Raw genomic sequence first — 18,730 nt, 5'->3', positions numbered from 1 at the left:
GCTACGAGTATAAAGCATTATCCCCCTTGTGCTTAATTCTTGGAGTTAGATCTTTTTGAGAGTAAGGGGTTATTCATTGCTTGGAGACAGAAAATGTGGTTTGAGTCTCTTCAGCCAGAAACACCTGAACCTCTAAGCCTTTTTCTTTCTCCTTTCTTCCTTTTTCTCTTTCTTGCTTTCTTTTTCTTTCTTTCTGAACCTCTAAGCCTTTCTTTTCTTTCTTTCTTCCTTTTTTTTTTTAAAGTATTTTAATCTTAAAATAATTTCTACACCCAACCTGGGACTTCAATTCACAACCCCAAGATCAAGAGTCGCATGCTCTACCAAGTGAGCCAGCCAGGAAGTCCTCTAAGCCTTTCTTTACCAGCTGCAATCCCTACTTCAAAGTGTTGATCATAAGATTTAGTAAAAATGGTTGTATAGACCACTGACATGAAGTAAGCGATCAATAAACATTACTCAATTTACGTAGAAGGAGCTTCGTACTGCAGAATTCCACCCTCGCATTTAACAACATATTATCCACGAAGCCCTCCCGCTCTGTTAAAGTTCCTTTTGAAGCTTCCTCCACCACGGGTGTACCTTAGCTAGCCGTTGGCGTTTTCCCGCGCAGGGGGCGGGGCGGAGCGCAAGCCCGGGAACGTGGTAGTGGAACCCCACCCCCCGGCCGGGACTACATCTCCCAGCAGGAACCACGCTCAGCTACCTGGCCAGCGGAGCCGACTGGTGTTAGTTTCGGAACCCAGCGCTGACCGTTTCCCGCCTCCACCTTCCCTCAGCACTAAGTCATAAACGCATGGTCTATGAGCTCGCGAGGGAAACGGGGCGGTGGCGAATATCTCTGCTGTGCGGAGGTCTAGGAAGAGTATTCCCAGGGTTTGGGGAGCTAGGCCTGCTTTGAGTGGTTGGCCCACATCACGTGATGGGAGGAAGGCGGTCGCAGGGGAGCGACTCCTGGTGTCTTGTGAGATCATCACACCGCGACTACACGCTGCAGTTGTTGGCATCTTGGGTGCGGTATGTAGTACTCTCCTGACAACTCCGAGTACGATAAATCCTATAAAATTTCCCTTATTCCTTCCCGTGCCTGCCTCCGCCGCGGCGCTGTTGGCCTCTCCTACTAGGCTTGGGGGAGGCTAGGCGAAGCAACGCGCTCTGTGGGCGGGCTGATGAGCGGCGCGCTAGCTACGTGTGGTGGCTCCTCCTTCCCCCGTGACGCGGAGGTCACGTGACGGGCCGGGCCGCCTCTGCCGCCGCCGCCGCTTTGTAAGAGGCACATTGGCAGGTAACGAGCGGCGGTGGCGGCGGCAGCTGGTCCCGAGTCCAGCGAGAACAGCAGCGGTAATTGGCACCCTCTTTTTCCTTCCCTGTTCCAGAGCCCTGAGCGTGGCAGCGTGCGTTCTCTCGTCCTGGTTCAGCTCTTCTTTCTCCTAACCCTCTTCGTACTGCCCCAGCGCCCACTCATGAAGACCGGGCCAAGCTTCCCTCGCCAGCTTCTTGCGTCCTCAGTATGCCCAGGCCCGGACGCCTTCCTGCCTTCTCGCCCGTGGTTGTCCTGTGCTTCTTCCTGCCTACCCCTGTCCTAGTCGGCCTGGCCCCACCCAACCCCAGGGGGCGCCTTCCCCTCCCCCCCTTCGGGTTTCTGCCCTGGAGGGTGTGGTTTTTCTCCCACCTCTCCCTCCCTGCCTGTCCGCTGGAGCTCCCGCTCAACGCTGATGGTCCCCATCCTGACCACAGACCACCTTTCCGTTTTCACGCCTGTCACTAGTCTTGGGACTAGACATCTTAAACCCCAACTTCTGCGCTCTGTAGCCTTTCCCGGCATACTCGGAGGGATAGTTAGGTTCTACCCTTTTTCGTTCTGGAAGGTTTTGGTGTTAGACTCTGGGGACTCAGTTTTCCTCCTCAGTCTCGGTTCCCCTAGCCTGGTTGTATCAGAGTGTTTTTTTTTTTAATGTAGTTTTGAGAACGCATTGTAAACTGAAGCTTTATTGTACGTATTTAAAATGTTATTCTTTCTTTAGTGTATTATATCTGTCTTCTTTGCCTCTGAATCACTTTTCCCACTTGGCTTTTCCACCTTTTCCCCTCGGTTTTCAATCTGATTATTTGCCCGGGCATCTCAAGACCTACCACTCTGGTCTCATATTCTGTTCTCTGTAGGAGTTAATCCTGTCATCATTCCTGTTATTTCCTGTTTGAAATAATCTTGTAGTTTACTACTTCCTCTGTTGGATATTGGTTTATACTTCTATTTGATGTATATGGTCTGTGAGTATTTAGGCTTATTGTCTTTAGCCCCTGTGTGTCCTAACAGTTGAGAGCTTTTGAAGGTCTTTATAAGGTATCCAAACATCTTTTATTTGAAGGGCATATACAATTAACTTGGGTGAACCCAGGCCTTTTTTATTTTCTCTTCAATTATGGTATACCTCCTCTTTAAACCAAGAGTTATGTCAGTAGTGTGTTCCTCACTTTTTGTCACGAATTGTATATACTAATTTTTAGTGTCAGTTTGTCTAATGGAGATGGAAGGAAGCTCTCCTGTATCCTAGGTGTTAGGTGCCTAGATTGGGATGATACCTGTTTCAGGAAAGGGAATAAATTCCCCTCTATGGAGAGGATAGAGTTGTCCTGTCCACCAATATCTCTTACCTGCCTGCAGGGCTCAAGCTATCATCCTCCCATTGCTGTGAACACTTCTCTTATTAGGGAGAAGTGATTAGTTTCCCACACTACTCTGCTGCTTACTTCCCATATGTTGCATCTGATTTTTGTTTTTTATGCCTAGTTCACATGTGTGATGAAAATTTCCCCCGCCACTGTCCTGCTTGTTTTCCACAGCTGTGATTTTCATTGTTTGCTTCCTTGTTGCTTCTGACCCTCACAAATTAATTCTGGGGGGGCGGGGGGTTCTGTTACAATTGAAATATGGCTGGAAGTGGTGGCATAGCAATGAGGCCATGGGAAAAGGTTGTGGTAATTGCCTCTCCTGCCTATTTCCTGCCGTTCTGGTTTCCTCTGGCCTCTGTCTTTAAATGTGGGCTGGACCGGCCGCAGTCACATGGAGCTGCCTTAGAACAAGGCTAGAACAACAATAACAACTCTGCTTCCCTTTCCTGGTAACTGATGCAGCCTGTGCAGTGCTCAACAGCGGTGTCAGTGTTAGTGACTTACTGTTGAGGGAGAAATGGTAGGAGAACATGGAGAAGAATGGGTTAATTTCAATATGCCTTATGCCCTGTGGGTTAATTATAGTGGGAACTGGTTGCTTTCTCTACTCCTTTAATCATATACTGTATGTAGAGGGTATAAACCAATCTTGAAGTTTTGAACTGGTCTGAAGTGGAGCGTTTTCTTTGAAAGTATTAGTCTTCAAGTATTGATCCTCCAGTCTTTTTTTTAAAATGATTAAGTTTTTGTTGTTATTAGGCACTTTTTTTTGGTGTAAGCAAATGCCTGCTCAAAAGGAGCCTACATGAATTCACAGACTGTGAAGTTCCTGTTGTTACATCTGTCATATTTTGTTTATTAATCTTTACGAGGTCAGCAAATACCCGTTAGCCCTTAATTAATTTGAGTAAATGGAATGCCCTTTAAAAGTGGGACGTATTGTACTGGTGGTGTTGACTGGTAAGATGGTGTGGATCACTGATAGGTCTTGGAAGCAGTTGTCTCCCCCTACCTCTGCCCCAAAGGAGATTGGAGATGTAACTTGAAGGAAGGCAAAGAGAGGGAAGACTTACAGGGAATATCAACCATATATGCCTGTAGCTGGTTTTGAAATAATTTTGACCCAACTGTTGAATATTTAGGAATGAAATCCTTTTTTTCATTCTAAAGTCCAAGAATCAAATTTAACAGGTTTGTTTTTACAGATACACAGACTGCATATATTGATATTTTCTACCGTGTTTTTTTTTTTTGAGATTTCTTTAGTGTTTCTCAAAGATGCTGCATGTCCTGTATTTTTTCTTATATATGTATATTTAAAACATTGTTTTAATGTTTATTTTGAGAGAGAGAGAGAGAGCATGCACACAAGTGAGGGAGGGGCAGAGAGAGAGAGAGGAGAGAGAGAATCCCAAGCTGGCTCTGCACTGTCAGCACAGAACCCCATGCAGGGCTTGATCTCACAAATCCTGAGATATTACCTGACCAATACCAAGAGTTGGAAGCTTAACTGATTGAGACACTCAGGCGCCCCTTATATATTGTATTTTTTAATTTGAGAGAGTTGGGGAGGGGTAGAGAGAGATTTTTATTAATTTATTTTGAGAGAGCAGTGCACGTACGAGAGAGCAGGGAGGTCAGAGAGAGAGAGGGACTGAGAGAATCCCAAGCAGGCTCCCTGCTCGAGCCTCTGACTTTGGCTCAGGTTGTGGTTCATGAGGTTGAACCCTGCATCGGGCTTGCTGCTGTCAGCACAGAGCCCACTTTGGATCCTTACCCCCTCCCCCCAGTCTCTGTCCCTCCCCATGCTCTCTCTCAAAAATAAATTAAAAACAGGGGCACCTGGGTGGCGCAGTCGGTTAAGCGTCCGACTTCAGCCAGGTCACGATCTCGGAGTCCGTGAGTTCGAGCCCCGCGTCAGGCTCTGGACTGATGGCTGGGAGCCTGGAGCCTGTTTCCGATTCTGTGTCTCCCTCTCTCTCTGCCCCTCCCCCGTTCATGCTCTGTCTCTCTCTGTCCCAAAAATAAATAAAAAACGTTGAAAAAAAAACTTTAAAAAATAAATTAAAAACATTAAAAAAAAAAAAAAAGAGAGTAGGACACTTAGCCAGTTGAGCCACCCTGGAGCCCATGTCCTGGATTTTTTTTTAAAGAAAGTAAATTAGGGGCGCCTGGGTGGCGCAGTTGGTTAAGCGTCCGACTTCAGCTAGGTCACGATCTTGCAGTCTGTGAGTTCTAGCCCCGCGTCGGGCTCTGGGCTGATGGCTCAGAGCCTGGAGCCTGCTTCCGATTCTGTGTCTCCCTCTCTCTCTGCCCCTCCCCCGTTCATGCTCTGTCTCTCTCTGTCCCAAAAATAAATAAAAAACGTTGAAAAAAAAAAAATTAAAAAAAAAAAAAAAGTAAATTAGGGATGCCTGGCTGGCTCAGTTGGTGGAGTATGCCACTCTTGATCTTGGGATTGGGAGTTTAAGCCCCATGGAGTTAATTTATGAAACCGGACTTGGATAAAGGAGTAGGTGTTTCATTTAAAACTACATGGGATTCTTTGAAAAGTTGTTAGGAATATGTAGCTCTGTTTTTCTTCATTTGGAATATGAAAAGTAATGGAACATATATTTGATTGGGTCTCAAACTTAAAATTCATTTTAAAGATTTTTAAGGATTTAAAGAGGAGGGAATTTCATTTGGATTTAGTTCCAAGCTTACTGTTGCTGTAACTTTGTTTCTTGCTATTGGTGTAGTGTTATTATTAACTTGTTTTTAAGTAAAATATCACATAGGAACTATCTCATTTAAAGTTATAGTGTATGCACACAGTCCAATAATACTTAACAATGTTACTCTTTACTCATTTTTTTTTTTACATGTAGTCTTAATTTTCTGATCAGATCAGTCCTAGATATTGTGTGAAGACTTTTGGAAGCTCGGAGTTGCTTCTTGTTGATGATGTTTTTCTCCCTGTGTCTTTTAATTCTCTCCACTCCCTTTTATTTCTCTTCCCTGTGTTTTCTCTCCATTTTTTCTGCCTCCTTGTGCCCTTTCATCCCCATAAAAAAACACTCTGAACACTCAGTCTCAACTGAGGAGGTTGTAGGCCTTCTGACTGACTGTTCTTGGCACCATAACATGCTGCTTTCCAGGTTAGGCAGATGAAAACCTAAAATATCTTCACAACCTCATGGGCTTGGGCAAGGTGTATAGTGCTACCTGTATTGTGTGTCTACCTGGCTGGAATGTGTGCTCTTTGAAGCGTGGGATTTTTCATTTGATAACGGTGTTTAGCATTGCCAAATCATTAAACAAGAGAGTAAAGTGGGCTTAAAAAAATACAGGTTTAGCTGAAACAGGGTTTAGGAAAAAAAAAAAAAAAAGACTAGCTTTAGGATTGATTTGATAAGCCTAATATTACATAATTTTTAGACCCAAATTAATTTTTTTTCCTCCTCTTTTCTCAAAATTTCATCTTACAGAATGTTTTAGGATCAGACTAAGAAAATACATTTTAGAAAATTTGAGAAAATTAAAAGATAAAAATTATGGGGCGCCTGGCTGACTCAGTTGGAAGAGCATGCAACTCTTGATCTCAGAGTTGTGAGTTCGAGCCTCACGTTGGGTGCAGATTACTTAAAAAAAAAAAAGATAAAAAGGACTTAATCATGGTTTAACATTTCATTATAAATCCTTTTTTTCTTTATGTTAAGTAATACATACTTAAAGTGGAATAATGCTTTTTAAATATTTTTATTTTTAATTTTTAAAAATTTTATTTATTTCTGAGGGGAGTGAGGGGCAGAGAGGGAGATATAGAATCAGAAGCAGGCTCCACACTCTGACCTGTCAGCACAGAGTCTGACAGAGTCTAACTCACAAATCGTGAGATTATGACCTGAGCCAAAGTTGGACACTCAACCAACTGAGCCATCTAGGCACCCCTAAAAAATATTTTTATTTATACTTGAGAGAAAAATTGTGAGCAGTGAAGTGGCAGAGAGAGAGGGAGAAAGAATCCCAAGCAGGCTCCCCACTGTCAGGATAGAGCCTGAACTATGAGATTATGACCTGAGCCTAAATCAAGAGTTGGAAGCTTAACTGAGTCACCCAGGTGCCCCTGGAATAATACTTTTATACTTAATGATTTTTATTGAGAAATAAAAGATACATTTTGGGCAAGGTATATGAGATATAAAAACACATGTAGAGTTTTCAAAAACAAAAATAAAATGACTACCCATGAAATAGAGCATTGTTACCTGAAAGCCTGTCATCTCCCAAGGCATTCCTTTCCCTCTTTCCCAGAGGTATCCATTATCCTACTTTGTTGTTGTTGTTTATTTTTTAGAATAATTTTTATTCCATATAACCCATAACTAATACATGGTCTATTGTTGCCCATTTTCAAGCTTGCTTCATTCATTCATTCATTCATTCATTCATTCATAGTAAACTATACCCCCTGACATGGGGCTTGAACTCAGGACCCTGAGATCGAGTGTCCCATGCTCTACCAACTGAGCCAGTCAGGTGTCCCATCAATCTTGAGTTAAGTGGAATTTATGAGATTCTGATACTTTTTCTCTTACATGTTTTAGATTCATTCATATTGGTTTTTACCAATTTGATAATTTTCAGTAGTATGGTACTCCATTGTAAGAATGTGCCACATCTGGGGGTCCTGGGTGACTGAGTGAGTTAAGTGTCAGACTCTTGATTTTGGGTTCAGGCCATGATACCACATTTCCTGAGATCAAGCCTGAAGCCCAGCCTTGGGCTCTACCCTGATTGTGGCCAGTCTGCTTAGGATTCTCTCTCTCCCTCTCTGCCCCTCCCTTGCTGGCTCTTGTCTCTCAAAATAAATAAGTAAACATGAAAAAAAAAAAAAAAGGATATGCCACATCTTACTCTATTGTGATGAATGTTTGTGTCATTTCCATTTTTTTATGATTAGAAATTTTACTTCTATGTGAACATTTGTACAACCCAACCCTCCCCCTAAAATAGATTTCTTAAGACTGTAATTGGGAGTGGAGTTTTGGGTTGTGTGGAGTATGTGTAACTTTACTAGGTGATCTCAAACTGTGTTGTATGGTCATTTTTTATTAGGCTTTTCACCTGAACTACAGAACACAGAAAATTGTGTGATTATTTTTTCAGTTCTCTTGAGGATGTTAAACATCTGATGCCAAGAAACCTCGGGAAGATGCTTAATGCATACATATAATGGATATCTTAGATATCAGAATTTAATTCCCAAGACTGAATTGATAAGAATTCCACATCCTTACTTACATTTGATACTGCTTTAATTTTTAATTTTTTTTTCAACGTTTTTTATTTATTTTTGGGACAGAGAGAGACAGAGCATGAATGGGGGAGGGGCAGAGAGAGAGAGGGAGACACAGAATCGGAAACAGGCTCCAGGCTCTGAGCCATCAGCCCAGAGCCCGACGCGGGGCTCGAACTCACGGACTGCGAGATCGTGACCTGGCTGAAGTCGGACGCTTAACCGACTGCGCCACCCAGGCGCCCCATACTGCTTTAATTTTTAAATGCGCTAGGCAATTCTAGTGGTATGTTTTAGATACATCTTTTATGAACATCACACAGCTGGATTTTGCTTTGCTAATATATCCTGCAGATTTCTCTTTTAACTGGAGCGTGGGAACTGTCAATGTTAATTATAATTGAGGATATTTTGTATATATTTCTGCCATCATCAAAGTCTTCTACATGCCTGGTCGTTACTGTTTTTCTGACCTTTTTGTAGTTTTCATTCTTCTGTTTGGTTTCCTTCAGCTTTTTTTTTTCAAGTTTATTTATTTATTTTGAGAGAGACAGCATGAGTCGGGGAGGGCCAGAGAGAGAGAGGGGGAGGCTGAGAATCCCAAGCAGTGGGGCCCGACATGGGACTTGAGCCGACAAAACCCTGAGATTATGACCTGAGGTGAGAGAGCACGAGTTGGGGAGGGGCAGAGAGAGAGAGAGAGGCACAGAATCCGAAGCAGGCTCCAGGCTCTGAGCTGTCAGCACAGAGCCCTATGTGGGGCTTGAACTCACAAACTGAGAGGTCACTACCTGAGCTGAAGTTGGACGCTCAACCAACTGAGCCACCCAGGCGCCCCAGAGCATAGTATACCTTTGACTTGGAGTCAGTACTTAATATTTTGCTACATTGACTTTTTTCTCTACCTTGTACATCTTTTGAGGCTGATTTGAAAGTAAGGTGAAACATCATGACGTTTATGCTTGAGTATTTCCTAAGCAAGTGTCTCTTTCTCTTTTTAAATGTTTACTTCTTTAAGTTTATTTATTTTGAGGGGGGGGAGGGGCAGAGAGAAATCCCAAGCAGGTGCTGTGTTGGCAGCATGGGGAGCTCAGCGTGGGGCTTGATCTCACGAACCATGAGATCATGACTTGAGCCAAGATGAAGAATCAAATGCTTAACCGACTGAGCCACCCAGATGCCCCAAGTATTTATTTATTTTTGAGAAAGAAAGTGCATGCACGGGGCAGGGGCAGAGAGACAGGGAGACAGGATCCAAAGCGGGCTCTGCTCTAACCAGTACAGAGCCGAATGTGGGGCTCCAACTCACAAACTGAGATCATGACCAGAGTTTAACGCTTAACTGAGCCACCCAGGTGCCCCTCCTAAGCAAATATCTCTTTACAATAAAGAGCTTCTCTTACAAATCATCATAGTAACATAATCATACCTAGGAAATGAATATATATAAATGAATATATATAAAGAGTAATCCTAATAATATCTGATAAAAATTCATATTTAGATTTCCCAGTTCACAAAATCTTTTCTAACTCAGTTTTTGCTTTACCCTATATATGTATTTTAGTAGAATAATGACAATCCACTTAAGCAATTATTTTGTTCATTATCAGGCATAATGGCCAGTCACATCTGATAAGCAAGATAACTACTGTTACTTAGGTTAGATAATTCTTTTGTTTTTATTTTTTATTTATTTTTTATTTTTTTATTTAAAAAAAAATTTTTTTTCAACGTTTATTTATTTTTGGGACAGAGAGAGACAGAGCATGAACGGGGGAGGGGCAGAGAGAGAGGGAGACACAGAATCAGAAACAGGCTCCAGGCTCTGAGCCATCAGCCCATCGAGCCTGACGTGGGGCTCGAACTCACGGACCACGAGATCGTGACCTGGCTGAAGTCGGACGCTTAAGCGACTGCGCCACCCAGGCGCCCCTATTTTTTATTTTTTTAAGGAAAGGTTTATTTTTAGAGCGTGAGTGCGGGTGGGAGAGGGGCACAGGAAGAGAATCTTTTTTTTAATATTTATTTTTGAGAGTGCATGAGCACGAGTGGGGGAGGGGCAGAGAGAGAAGAGGATAAAGGATTCAGAAGAGGGCTCTTCACTGATAGCCGAATGTGGGGCTGAACTCATGAACCCTGAGATTGTGACCTGAGCCGAAGTCAGATGCTCAACCAACTGAGCCACTCAGGCGCCCCTTGGGAGAGAAAGAATCTTAAGCAGGCTTGGTGCCCAGCCCCCTCCTGCCTCAGGGCTTGATACCATGACCCAGGGATCAGGACCTGAGCCAAAATCAAGAGTTGGGCATTCAATGGACTGAGTCACCCAGGCGCCCCTAGTTTAGATAATTCTTGCTAGTGTTAAGTAAATTGCAATTTATTGTAGGATAAGTGTAACTTTCTTGGGCTGATAGAAAGACTAAAAATGTTCTATGTATCTTGCTAATCTGTGCAGACTTCAGATTTTTTCAAACAGTGATGAAAAGTCTTCTTGATGCGTGGGAATAAGGGTAAATGCTTACATAAATAAAAACTTTAGATAGTAAATTCTTATGGCATTTTACTTCTGTGAAATGCTCAGAATGTAGGTTAACCCAGATTAGGCCTGAGTAATAGTTTTTGTTGCTGTTAATGATATGTGCTACTATACAGGTTTTCATTTAGATTGAATGTTGCTACTTGTCAGCAACTGTTAAGTGTTGGGGATACAGAAGAATAATGCACTGTTCCTGTTTTCTAGGTGCTTGCATTCTGATGGGAAGACTGAAATAGAACAATGCAGTTAGGAGCCAGAATCCTTTTGGGAGTGACAGGAAAGCATTGTCATTTGAGTCTGGATATTAGAGAGGCTTCCTTGAACCAGTGGGAAACTGAGCCTTATTTTTCCTGTATTCTTCCTATAGGATCAATAGTAGACAAATTCCTATAGTTATAATTGTCTCTTTTGTTAAGACACTTAGAATTTTAGGGGCATCTGCCTGGCTCAGTTGATGGAGCTTGCCACTCTTGATCTCAGGGTTGTGAATTCGAGCCCCACGCTGAGTGTAGAGATTACATAAAAAAAAAAAAATCTTTGGGGGCGCCTGGGTGGCGCAGTCGGTTAGGCGTCCGACTTCAGCCAGGTCACGATCTCGCGGTCCGGGAGTTCGAGCCCCGCGTCAGGCTCTGGGCTGATGGCTCAGAGCCTGGAGCCTGTTTCCAATTCTGTGTCTCCCTCTCTCTCTGCCCCTCCCCCGTTCATGCTCTGTCTCTCTCTGTCCCAAAAATAAATAAACGTTGAAAAAAAAAAAATTAAAAAAAAAAAAATCTTTGAAATGTAAAAAAAAAAACCTGGGATTTAATGTTTATAATTCAGTTTTATTATAATTTGCTATTTTGATTACTATGTTATTGTATCTTTTGTTTGGCCTTGATTGGTAGTTTATTTGCAGCAGCTAGTAAAGGAAATTTAAGTTACTCTGTTTGTTAAATTTATTAATTTTTTTTATTTTTTAAGTAATCTCTACACCCAGTATATGGGGCTCGAACTCACAACCACAAGATCAAAAGTCTCACGCTCTATGGACTTGGCCGGCCAGGTGCTGCAAGAGAGACTAAGTTATTTTTGATATAAGTTAGTCACATTAGACATTTTCTTTGGGTTCGCTTTTCATAGTAACTTACTGAATGTTTAAGTTTTTCCCTCAAGATTTCATTTTATTGTGATTAAAAGTTTCTTGGTATATCAGTGAGTTGATGAAACCCTTCTTTGAATTGCTGGAGACCATAGGACCTCTTCAGAATTCTTAGCTCTGGTACTTCAGTTTATTTACTATCTTTTTAATTCCTTGTGATTGGGAGTACTAAGGTAATGGTGGGAGAATACCCCTGTATATTACAGAACAATCCAGATGGTGGTTACAGCAATAAAAACCTTGTTAATATAGGCCATTTACAATTATTTACCATGGAAGAGTTTTTAAATTTATTTTTAATTTTTTTTAGTGTATATTTTTTAGAGATGTAGACTGCAAGCAGGGGAGGGGCAGAGAGAGAGAGCAAGAGACAGAATTGGAAGCAGGGCTCCAACTCACCAACCGTGAGATCATGACCTGAGCCAAAGTCGGACACTTAACCAACTGAGCCACCCAGGCACCCCGAGTCTTTTTTTTTTTTTTTTTAAGGCATTTTGAGCTGTTTAATTGTTCTAATGTTTATCGTGCTTTACCAAAAGATCCCAGCTGTAATGGGATATATAGCATACCATGAACCAGTTCATATACTCTGACAATCTAGCGATCTGTGGGAGAAAGAAATGACCAGTGTTGCAAAGGGTTTTATTGGAGTGATAGTTGGCCTGCAGTGATAGTTGTGCAGTTGGTAAATACTAAAAGTCATTGAATTTTACACTTAAAAAGGGTGAACTTTATGATATTTTCTATAACTCAGTAAAATTATTTGAATAGTTTTGAATAAATAGGCAGTATTTTGAAATTAAATCAGAAACAGAAGTGGCCAATGTACATTAATAATATAGTTATTATTTATGGTAGCTATTAGGATCTAGACTAAGCATTTGAGGTACATTATTTTGTTTGGTGCTCCTTCCAGGTTTGAGAAAGAGTAAAGTACTGGGTCAAGGTTACTTAATCATGTAATTTGTAGAGTGCAGGTCTGACTTCCAAATCTTAATCACAAATACTGTACTACTGTACCTGTCTGAAATAATGCTCTCAGGGAATGTAGCCAAGTGCTAGATGATGAGTCAGTGTCCACATTTGTGGTGCATAAACCTGGGGTTTTGCACTGGATGGGGAATAAGAGGATGAAGATGTAGGTGTGGTCCTTGAACTCCTGAGTCTGGTTCCGCTAGGCTCCATTTCACTTTTATCTATTTTATTTATTTACTTATCTAATTAATTATGTAAGCTTTATGCTCAGCATGGGGCTTGAACTCACATCCCCAAGATCAAGCATCATATACTCTACCAACTGAGCTAGCCAGGTGCCCCACTTCTGTTTTTATATGTTGGCGTTTGGTGAGATGTTTAGATTTGATTTCTGTAGTTTAAAACTGCCTTTGCTTTCATTTTTCATTCTGATTTTACTAGCTGTTTTAATCAGCAAGGTGAGCTGATCTCTAAGCCCTCTGCCAATTTTAGGTGCATTCTAGGAGGAGGTCAGGCACATAACACTGAGAAGTGGCAATTGATGGCACACTGTGAGAACAGTTGGAAGAAAGCCATGTGGTTGCATGAAAATTACACTTAAGAACTCAAACTGCTGTCAAGTAGGGCTGTTTAATATATTGTTAAGTGGCCCTAAAATGCTGTGGAGTTGTGAACATCGAGTAGAGAGTAATTGCTGTTTATGCTGAGGGACAGAAAATAAGAAAATGGGGGGATATGCTCAGTATGATGTTGAGAAACCATGCCAATGGAAGGTGGAGGCAAAAAAGTAGGTGCAATTTGGGAGAATTGCAAGGCCATTTTGACCAAAGTGTATGGATCAGAAAGGAATAAAGAGCTTGTATTTTATCAAGGAGTTGATTTGTGAACAGAAGATCATGGATTTTAGTGGTATTCTGAAAGATGAAACAGATCACTGTGTAATCAGTTTTACCGTTAAGCTAGTTCAGACAGGTAAATAAGGGTATGAAGTTTCAGTGAACCAGGAGGCAATTATTGATATTATAGTTGATAAAGGTATCTTGTAACTGCTGGGTTATGTATGTAACACTGACATCAAAACTAGTACTAGACTGGGCTACCTAATTTATTCTTAGAAGACAGGAGGAGGCTTTAAATACAAACAATGACCCTTAATTCAGGTACCTATACTAAGTTGATGGCAGAATTGTAAAGGAAGGTATAGATATAGGTCTTAAAGAAATGGTGGCGTTAAAAGAATGGTTTAAAGGTTTTGAGCTCTGCAGTCCATTGGGTGTCCGACTTCGGCTCGGGTCATGATCTCGCGGCTTGTGAGTTGGAGCCCCACGTCGGGCTCTGTGCTGACAGCTCAGAGCCTGGAGCCTGCTTCTGATTCTGTCTCCCTCTCTCTCTCTGCTCCTCCTCTGTTCATTCGTTCTCTCTCTCTCTCTCTCTCTCTCTCTCTCTCTCTTTCAAAAATGAATAAACATTGACAAAAATTAAAAAGTTTTGAGCTCTGGAACACTGAAAAATATTGGTCACTTGGAAAATTGTGCAAGTCTTCGAATGAGATGCATTTGGATGAATTTCTTTATAGGTTAGATACCTAGTAGGCAGTTAGATGTGGGCTGAATCTTTGGAGAGACATGAGGTCTTTTGCTTTGAAGTTGGAGGTAATTATTGATGCCAGTAGAGCATAAAATTTCTGTGGGAAGGGAGAGTGTGCTCAAGAATTGAAATTTTTTACATGTCAGGGCTCAGGGAAGGATGTGATGCTGCTGAGGATTTGAGGGGGAAAAAAAAAAGAACCAGGATGTGGTGTCTGAAAAGCCACAGGAATAAAATTATGAAATGTGTTGAATGCCAGAGACCGGTGAAAGAATGAGAATAGAAAAAAGATTTGACAGTTAATTCAGTGGTGACCTGGGAAATAGCATTTTTCTTAATGTTGGAGTAATAGAGTGATAGAAACCAGACTACAAGTTAAGGAGATGTTTGGTGAGGAACTGGAGTCAGTTAGTGTGTATCCTTTTTGAGATACACAGTTTAAGTAGTCATTGCTTACCTGGTAGAACATGCAGTTTCCCAGAGTGTTGGAGGGTAATTTTTGTAACCCTTTGTTCTTGAGATTAATGTGGATGTGGAGAATAGTTGAGCCGGTTTTTAAACACATACGTGTCAGAAGGAAAAAGGTAGGGAATACTTTCTCAATAGTAGTGGTAGGAGATTTCCTTATTAAGGAATTTTATTTTTGGTATATGAATGAAAACCAAGCCTAGTGTGTGTCAGATGTGTTAACATTTGAATCAAAACATCTGTGTTTTGATAGGTACATTCTTCATGTAACTGACATTTTTTAAAAAGTTGCTTTTGGCATGAGTGAAAAGGTAATAAAGTCACCATTACAATGAAACAAATACACTTTTTTTTTTTTTTTAAACAACTCAAGTATGTCTTGGATTCATTAGGGAGGTTGGAGAAGGGTAATGAAAAACTGTGGGTCTGAAGTACTTAAATCAGTGTTTATATTTCTGGCTTACAGTAACAGCTAGAGATGATATTACTGTTGTGGACTAGCTTCATAATGGATATACTGAACTTGTATAAATCAGTTGTGAAATATTTGTGTATTTATAACAATTGAGTGCCAGGTGTTTAAACGGCTCATGCAGAGCTGTGAAAAAGAATAACTTGAAGTATTCTTACTCATCTCTCTTCAGTAAGAATTGGAGATTTGTAAAGTTCTGTCTCTTGTGAAAGTATGGTTGGGATGTAATCATTTTTAGCATTAATATCCAGTTTACTATATGAGAATGGTTAGCAGAGATGCCACTTTACCCAAAAATCAAAACAAGAAAATAATGTGAGATGAAGACTATAACTTTGAAGTGGCTATCAAGTGATTATGAGTTGAACCAGGTAACATTTTTGAGTGTTGTTGTATATGGGAGATTTCTTGAAGTCCTTTTCACACTTTGGAGTTTGGAGGTTTTCCTGCATTAACTATTGTTAAGGCTTTCCTGTGCTTGAAAATAAGATAGGAGTTAAATTGAAAATTTTGATTAAATACTGTTTTGGCTTAGAGTATCAAGAATAAAGATTCTTGGTTTTTGTAACTGATGTAACTGGTTAGTAGGACTTGACTAAAAGAAACATTTGGCTTATTAAACTTGTCTCCCCAAGGATGATGAGGTAGATTAGCCTACAATTTGACACCTTCTTCCTTCCCCTTTCTGAGGGGGTCTTATGAAGAGGAAATAGGCCAAAAGGAGAAGGCAACTCCCCTGCATATTCTTTTCCTCAGAAGGCCTTGGGACAGAGTTACTAATGAGAAGTTAATCTTGATCTGATGGATGCAGAGGTGGAGGGTGGGGGTGGGGATGGAATGGAAGTGAGGATGTGAAGACAAAAAATTTATAAAAATATGTCTGTCTCAGGGTGCCTGGCTGGCTCAGTTGGTAGAGCATGTGACTCTTGATCTCAGGGTTGTGAGTTTACACCCCACATTGGGTGTGGAGCCTACTAAAGAAACAACAACAACAACAAACATGTCTGTATTACAGACTAAGACTTGTTGGCATTAAGTCTGTCCTGTTCTAATGACTCTGAGACTTCACTTGATTCTGTCCAGAGAGGATAGGTGGGACTAATGCTGCTGAACATGGTTGGGGAAGAGCAGCATTAGAGTAGGGTTAGGGACAGGAGGATTTGAGATGGGAACATTCACTTGGAATTTATTACCAATTTTTGTTAATACCCAAGAAATAAATTTGCCCTCTTCTTTCTTTCCTTCCTCCATCTCTCCCTCCCTCCTTGGTAAAATGCATGCTGACCTAAGTGCATGCTGGCAGGTGGTAAGGTTGTCTCTTAATCACTCAAGCTAGAAGTCCTAGAAGTCCTTCTGCAATCTGCTGAAAATCAAGGTTTGAGGGCTTACTCTGTATAAGGCTTGGTGGAAAGTCGCCCTCTATCCCCCAAAAGACAACAAATCAGTGTAAAAATAATGCAGATTTTGTTTTGTTTTGTTTTTTGTTTATTTTAGGAGAGTGTGAGCTGGGGAGAGGAGCAGGGAGAGAGAGAATCTTAAGCAGTCTCCACACTCAGGAGGATCATGGGATCATGATCCTGGGAATCAAGACTCAGATGCTCAACTGATTGAGCCACCCAGGTGCCCAGTGCAGATGATTTTAAAATAAATGAATAACTATTTGAAACTGCATTGTCCTTGAGTTCAGAAACTATTTTTGAAAAGTAGCCATACTATGGGGCCCAGAAGTTCTGCAGATACGTAAATGGTGCCACTTTTGAGAAAGAGGCCAAGGATAAGTAAGACAATGATAAAATGAATTTATTTAGGAAAGCAAGTTCCTAGCTATGTCTTGGAGTTAGAATATTTTATTATTAATTATAGAGTGTGAGCAGGGGAGGGGGTGGGGAAGGGGAGGGAAAGAGAGGGAGAGGGAGGAAGGGAATGAATCCCAAGCAGGCTCCATGCTCAGCACAGAGCATAATGTGGGGCTCGATCCCACGATGCTGGGATTATGACTTGATCCCAAATCAGAGTTGAACCACCCAAGTGCCCTGGAGTTAGAATATTTTCAGACTGGGGCGCCTGGTTGGCTTAGTTGGTAGAGCACACTGCTCTTGATCTTGGGTCATGAGTTTGAACTCAATGTTGGGCGAAGAGTTTAAAAAAAAAAAAGATTCAGACCAATTCCCCACGTTACTCATCACATGGGTATAATAACGATGTAGAATCAAAAAAAGTTAAATCATGTTTGTTGTGTACTGTATTTCTCAAGGAAGGGAAGTATATATTGCATTTTAGGAGGCATTTCTATCAAAAAGGATTGGAACCAAAACCATTTTAGCCCCTGAAGAGTTTTCTTTCATAGCTCCATAATGCTGGATTCCTCAGCTGAACAGGATAATTGAGGTGCTGTAACTACAATGCTGCCTTGCTTTTACATAGTAGTTTATATTGCCAATGTGCTGTGATAAAAGTATGATATGGCCATTTCTAGTGGATGACAGTGATGCACTCAAATAGAAAACACTGGAAGGATACTTAATAAATTAACGATTGAAAGTATTTTTGGGTGGTGGTTTTATTTTCTTCTATTGGTCAGTATTTTTTGGAATTTTGTAAGACTGTATGATTCTTATATAGGTGAAATAAGAAAAGTGAAATCGTTTTTTTTTTTTTGGTTTTCTCATCTTTCAGTTTAAATCACATAGGAACCTTTTTTTTTTTTTTAACGTTTGTTTATTTTTGAGACAAAGCATGAACGGGGGAGGGTCAGAGAGAGAGGGAGACACAGAAACTGAAACAGGGTCCAGGCTCTGAGCTGTCAGCACAGAGCCCGACGCTGACACGGGGCTCAAACTCACGGACTGCAAGATCATCATGACCTGAGCTGAAGTCGGACACTTAATCGAATGAGCCACCCAGGTGCCCCCCCCCCCCGCTTTTTTTGAATTTTTTTTTTTTAACGTTTATTCATTTTTGAGAGAGAGAAAGACACGGAGTGTGAGTAGGGGAAGGGCAGAGAGAGAGAGGGAGACAGAATTGGAAGCAGGCTCCAGGCTCTGAGCTGTCAGCACTGAGCCCGACGCGGGGCTCTAACTCACGAACCACGAGATCATGAGCTGAGCTGAAGTCGGAGGCTTAACCGACTGAGCCACCCAGGCACCCCTATGCTGGATCAAAATTCTTATCTAAGTTTCTTTAAGAGCAGTAATTCTCAAACTTTAGTGTGCCATTAGGTCTTGTTTAAACATAATTTCTGGGGCACCTGACTGGCTCAGTCAGTGTAGCATGTGACTCTTAATCTCAGGGATGTGTGTTCAAGTTCCACATTGAGAGTAGAGATGACCTAAAAAACAAACTGACTTTCTAAACATAACTACTGGTTCTGTAGGTCTGGGATGACCTTGAGAATTTTCGTTTGTGAGAGGTTCTCAGGTGATGCTGCTGCCTGTCTGGGCATCATACTTTGAGAACCACTAGTTTACAGAGTAGTAGTTTGACATCCCAGTTACACATTGGAAACCTGGGGAAATTTTTTTTTTTTTTTTTTCTTTTTAAGATTCTAGTTTTAAGTAATCTCTACATCCAACATGCAGTTTGAGTTCACAGACTTAAGAC

At 41.3% G+C, this 18,730-nt stretch overlaps 1 protein-coding gene across 9 annotated transcripts in view; it reads left to right on the top strand.

Moving 5' to 3' along the window:
- The first annotated feature begins 1,214 nt into the window (after positions 1–1,214).
- UBAP2 (ubiquitin associated protein 2) overlaps positions 1,215–18,730 on the top strand; it is a 112,786-nt gene continuing 95,270 nt past the window's right edge. For 3 of the 9 annotated variants that reach the window (XM_043566234.1, XM_043566237.1, XM_043566233.1), the window contains exon 1: positions 1,240–1,341. The gene's annotated coding sequence lies outside the window, so the exon portion shown is untranslated. Of the gene's footprint in view, positions 1,342–18,730 lie in introns of all 9 variants that reach the window. The other 6 variants (XM_043566236.1, XM_043566235.1, XM_043566241.1 and 3 more) reach the window with 6 other exon arrangements.

The sequence above is a fragment of the Prionailurus bengalensis genome, chromosome D4, assembly GCF_016509475.1.
Source record: "Prionailurus bengalensis isolate Pbe53 chromosome D4, Fcat_Pben_1.1_paternal_pri, whole genome shotgun sequence".
In the NCBI taxonomy this organism is placed as follows: domain Eukaryota; kingdom Metazoa; phylum Chordata; class Mammalia; order Carnivora; family Felidae; genus Prionailurus; species Prionailurus bengalensis.
The sequence above is the reverse complement of the archived record's forward strand: the minus strand, read 5'-3'. Positions and strand labels throughout refer to the sequence as shown.